The following is a 5,595-nucleotide window of genomic DNA, read 5'->3' on the forward strand; positions in this document are numbered from 1 at the left end:
GGTCACTCCTAGTCCCACCATCATCCTGGATGATTCCTAAATCCAGAAGTATAATCAATGGAACACCACAGCCTCACAGTGCCTTGACTTCCTCAATTCTAATGACTGTCACCCCCATTCCATTTCAGTAACCTACTCCTTTGGGAAATATTACATACTTGATACCTCCAGACCAATATCCCAAGGTGACCACAATTCTTATCCTACAGACTTCCCAACTCTTTACTCCCCAATAAATCTGCTCTTTGACCTGAGAATTCCTCCATTTTCGCCCAGTTAGTTGGCTCCCACATGGCCTCACTTTACTCCTCCCCACCATTCCTTCCTCCTCCTCCTCCTCCTCCTCACCATTCCTTAGTGTGCGTCTAATATGGAGGCCTCATGTAAAGAGGGCAGTCGCTTAAAGTTCCAATCAGTTCTTGCTGCATCTCAATCTCCTTGCACTCCCTTCTTTTCACTGTTCTTCTTTTACTCTCAACACCATACCCACCTCCTCAATCAATTCAATCCCCAAATTTCTCTGATCCTGTAGCCAAATGGCTGAAGGTACTTGGAGAATACTATACCACTGTATGAATGTCAGCCACAGAAACATGATTTTAAATGTTACCTGGTCCCTCACTACCTCTAATCTATCTTTTTCAGTGGTTTTTGTTTAACTCCCCTATCACATGAACCTCAGACAAGACAACATAATGCTATAAGGAGATTGCAAATAAATAAATAATCTTAAAAGAGAGAGAGAGAGAGAGAGATTGCAGGCTTAAAAACCAGAGTCTGAAATCTGGTTCCACTTATTAGATGTATGGTCTTGAGCAGGTTATCTAACTTCCAATCACATCAGTTTTTTCATGAGGAAAATGGAAATAATTCCTACTTTATATATTAAATAAGATTACCTATGTAAAACCATCAATACAGTGCCTTACCCCCATGAGATGCTCAATAAACGATAGCTATTACTACAAGCTCACATTCAGCAGGGGACTATAACTACTTTGCCAAGACCCTTAAGTGTTTCTTAGCCCAAGTTCCCCAGAAAGCAGAGAGCAATGGCTGAGATCCTATTTGGTTGAATCGTATGAAATTGCTGTTGTGACATACAGAAACCAAAGGCTTCAGCCTAATCTGTTATTAGAGAGTTCAATCCCAGGAAAGCAGCGGGGAGAGATGGCAGGGGGTGGGGGCAGAAAGAAGGAATAAGAGAATCAATACGAAGGTGCACCGGTATCACACTTGAGCTCATGGGGCCATTTCTTGAAAGATCATAAATACATGCCTTACATCTCTGATCGGTTGACAAGGAAGATAGAAAGAGAATTTAACAGCTAGCTCTCATCTTTCATCAGCCAAAGCTTTGCACCGCTGGGTCGGGTTAGCTCCTCTACACTGTGCATGGCGTCTGGGCACCCACAGGAAAGCCCCAGGGCACGTGGTGAGATGCTGGTAGATGGCACTGGTCTGAGCTGATCAGAGCCTACTCAGAGAAGGGGCTAGGACACAAGCAGTAGACCAAAGGCCACAGACAGACAAGGCCAAGAGGATCTGGACTGGTAAGAGGTGGCTGATAGAACACACGAATTCCTCCATTTCTTTTTACTCTGCACTTTCCTATAACTGTAATTCGCTCTTTCTTTTGCTCAGAGGAAAGGATATCCCTCCACTCATTCAGGCCTAAAGCCCACTCCCACTTGTGCTCTCAATCTCTATCCCTCCCACCTCGGACCTTTTACCTTCTTCAACTTCTCCCACTTTCCTGATCCCTTCCCCTCTACCTTTGTACCATCTTCGGGCTCTCTGTAACATATCCTTCCTTTACTTCACACAGGCTTCCAGCTATTTCTTTCTCTCTTTCCTTTCTTTCTCAGCAAAATGTCTTCGATGAACTCCAAAATTACTATCTCTACTTTCTCACCTTAGAACCACATGAACCGATCTCATCACTGTCTTATAACACGTTTGCTGAGGTCACCAACGACGTCCATCTGAACCAGATCCCTTAAACATGATTCTGGCTCTGTCTATCTTGGTTTGGCTGCAGCATTGGGTCCTGTTGACCCCTCCATTCTTACTGAAATTCTTGGTTCAGTTACCACAATGCCATTATTCGCTGCTTCTCCTAATTCCTTGGCTGGTCTCCTTCCTCTCAGCCTCTATCTGGTCTTTAAGAGTTGGTATTGCCAAGAATACTTTCCTCAGCCTCCTTCTTCTCTTACTCCACACACACTCCTGAGAGGTCATCATCTAGTCCTCGGATTTCAAGTATGACCATGCACTGATGACTTCCAGATTCATATCTCCAGCCAGAGCTCTCTGCACACTCATCTTGGAAATGCCCACCAAGCAGCTGGATATAGCCACCAAAGCCAGATACATCCAGCTGCTTGAGGGGCCCCTCAAACTCCACATATTAACACCTGAACTCATTATATTCCCAACCATCTCCACTCTAATCTTGCCCACCGAGTTCAGCTGCAGACCATACCTGCTATCCTCATTCCACGTTGCATTTCCTGCAACGATCAATGCCTAGGCACCTACTCTATGCCGCACGGTGTTCTAGATGCTTGCTCTGACCTCTTCTGGCTCGCCCTACCCCAGAACTTGCTATTTGTTCCTGGACCCTTCATTTGAGTTACCCTTTAAATTCCTCTACCAGTGAAGGATTCGGACACTGGGAAAAAGAATTTTTCATAGAAAAAACCCTGGACCCCTGGCAGCACTAAGGTCAGCTGAAGTATCTGCCCCAGGGTAGGGCTGTAGTCCAAAGGGCCATACCCTCCACATCACCCAGCTCAGGGCATAGGGGCACGTGCAGCGGGGGGGTGGATGGAGAGGAGGATATCCTTTCCTCTGAGCAAAAGAAAGAGTGAATTACAGTTACAGGAAAGTACAAAGTAAAAAGAAATGGAGGGAATTCATGTGTTGTATCAGCCACCTCTTACCAGTCCAGACCCTCTTGGCCTTATCTGTCTCAGTGGCCTTTGGTCTACTGCTTGAGGTGGCTCTTTTAACAAGCTATACCTCCTCCTTCCAGGAAGTACTAGAGACTACAGAAAATATGTAGCCAGCAACTTCTACCATACTTCATTCAAAGATTTAATCCTGAAATTCCCAGCCTAACACACACCTTCCATTCCATTCTAAGCCTTCCAGCCATAGACTTCAGTCTCTGTTCGTACTATGTCCGGCAAGTGGATACAAATATTTGAATCCCAGGTCATGGTTTGGGCACTTTCAAGTTAAAACTCTGTTACCGGGGCACCTGGGTGGCTCGGTCAGTTAAACATCTGCCTTTGGCTCAGGCAGGGTCCTGGGATCGAGCCCTGCATCGGGCTCTCTGCCCAGCGGGGAGCCTGCTTCTCCTTCTCCCTCTGCCCTTCCCTGCTGCTCCTGCTTTCGCGCACTCTCTCTCTCATGCTGTCTCCCTCTCTCAAATAAATGCATAAAATCTTTCCAAAAAAATAGCCCTTGTTACTGGTTCCAACTCTGTTCTGATCTAGCTGTCCTGGCTGAATGGCTGACACTCCAAAACAAGTGAGTGAAATGGGTGGTTAGGCAAGATTATGAAGGGCCTTGAACAAGAGATTGTGAACCATGGACTTAAACTAGTAGGAAGTAAGGAGTCTGTGAAGTTTCTAAGCAAGAAAGCAAGCATGAAAACAAAAGCCACGCTTTAGAATCTGGTACAAAGAAACAGTGGCGAAGAATGACCAAGGAGGGAGACTGAATGCAAGGAAATCTATTAGAAAGCTATTTCTGGAATCCAGAAATGAGGTAATCAGCCCAGCCAAGGCAACCACACCTGCCTCATCTCTTCACTCCTAATATCTTGTCCAACAGAATCTAAATGAGGAACCACAGCCAGCATAGGAGGACAGATGGCTATATTTGGAATAAGTTCAGAACATCATAATGACCAATAATGATTGACATCACTACAGGTCACTCTTTCGATGGTTTAGATTTTTGAAAAGAGGTCCTTTGCCAATTCAACATAAATGTCTAAAGTGTCCCCTTCACTCTGAGCACTAAAACTTCAGGCTATTTACTAGGGCACTGCCAAGAACAGGATGACTGTGTCCGAAATTGCCCATGCCTTACTTTGCCAATTGTCCTTCATTGGTCTCTCATTTTCTAATTGAAAACCTTTTTTTTAAATTCTCTAAAGGCTCACACAGCTTTCATAGTTACAGCCCTGAAACAGAGATGTTAATTATACCTCTAGTGCTGACAAAAACTAATATGAAAGTGTTTGTAATGACATTTAGCCAATCAACTAGAGCTTTATTTACTCATTTAAGGAAAGACATTTTACTCATTTGTTCCTATATACAACTGACTTCTCATTTGAATCCTACCACCAACAATCCAGGTCTACTGTAAAAATATAAAATGTGGAGATGGAAAGAGTGGTAGACAATTTTATAGCCAAGGATTATAAGCTTTTATTTTAATAGTTCCTAGGAAACCAGTGTAATAAATTGTAAGACTAAGAAGATAATTAGAATTAGGAAAGAAATATCCATAATTCACTAAAACAAAATATCTTGAATTCCTGAGAAAATTTAATAAAGATATTGAAATATATTATTTTTCCTCAGCTGTAATGTACCTAAAAGTCTCAAAGATATTTTACATTATCTGCAATAAATTAACATGAGATTCAGTTTAATAACACCATCTGCCTAGGAATAGATAGAATTTTTATTTAAATTTCAAGAAATAAGATAGGCTAGCATATTTTCCTTAATCACTACACTGCAAAATAGAACAATGCTATACCCAATCCAACAAGACAGGATCATAATCAAATGCCATTTAAAATAAGGAGTTGGGGCGTCTGGGTCGCTCAGTTGGTTAAGTTTGCCTTCAGCTCAGGTCATGATCCCAGGGTCCTGGGATCGAGCCCCGCATCAGGCTCCTTACTCAGCAAGAAGCCTGCTTCTCCCTCTCCCTCTCCCTCTGCTTTCTGCTCTGCCTACTTGTGTGCTCGCTCTCTCTCTCTCTGTCAAATAAGTAAATAAAATTGTTAAAAACAAAAAATAAAATAAAGAGTTATGGTGCCCACTTTAGCAGCACATATACTAAAATTGGAACGACACAGAGAAGATTAGCACAGCCCCTGTACAAAGATGACACGGAAATTCATGAAGCATTCCATATTTTAAAAATAAATAAAGAGTTACAAAAATGGAGTACTTTTACTATTTAATACTGTCTTGGATGTCAGAAAATCAGTTGAATTATGAAAAAATTCAAAAGTAAATCAAAATCCAAGGCAAGACCTATGATTTTTCTGACCATGCTAATGCATATTATTAACTATTTTAAACCTTACTCTTCTTAAATGTAAGGGAAGACACACCTCTGAACATTTAGCCCTGGCATGTCAGTTTCCAAACAGTTTTCTGAGATTTCTTCAATATTAGCTGCATACAATTTTATCCTGCCTCTAAGAGGTCAGTGGTTTTGTATGGTCTGAGGTTTTCGACATTGTTTCCAGAGCTTAAAATTTTTAGGTCAACCAAAAGATCTAACAAGTGATCCAAGTAGCAGATAAATCCTGTATCTGAGTCTCATGGTAGGGAACTG

At 42.3% G+C, this 5,595-nt stretch overlaps 1 non-coding gene across 1 annotated transcript; it reads left to right on the top strand.

Annotated features, from left to right (window-relative positions):
* Positions 1-5,063: 5,063 nt before the first annotated feature.
* LOC123935649 lies at positions 5,064-5,170 on the top strand. Its single transcript, XR_006816938.1, has one exon. It is a non-coding gene; the product is annotated as a U6 spliceosomal RNA (small nuclear RNA).
* The last annotated feature ends 425 nt before the right edge of the window (positions 5,171-5,595 follow it).

This window comes from Meles meles, chromosome X, assembly GCF_922984935.1.
Source record: "Meles meles chromosome X, mMelMel3.1 paternal haplotype, whole genome shotgun sequence".
NCBI lineage: Eukaryota > Metazoa > Chordata > Mammalia > Carnivora > Mustelidae > Meles > Meles meles.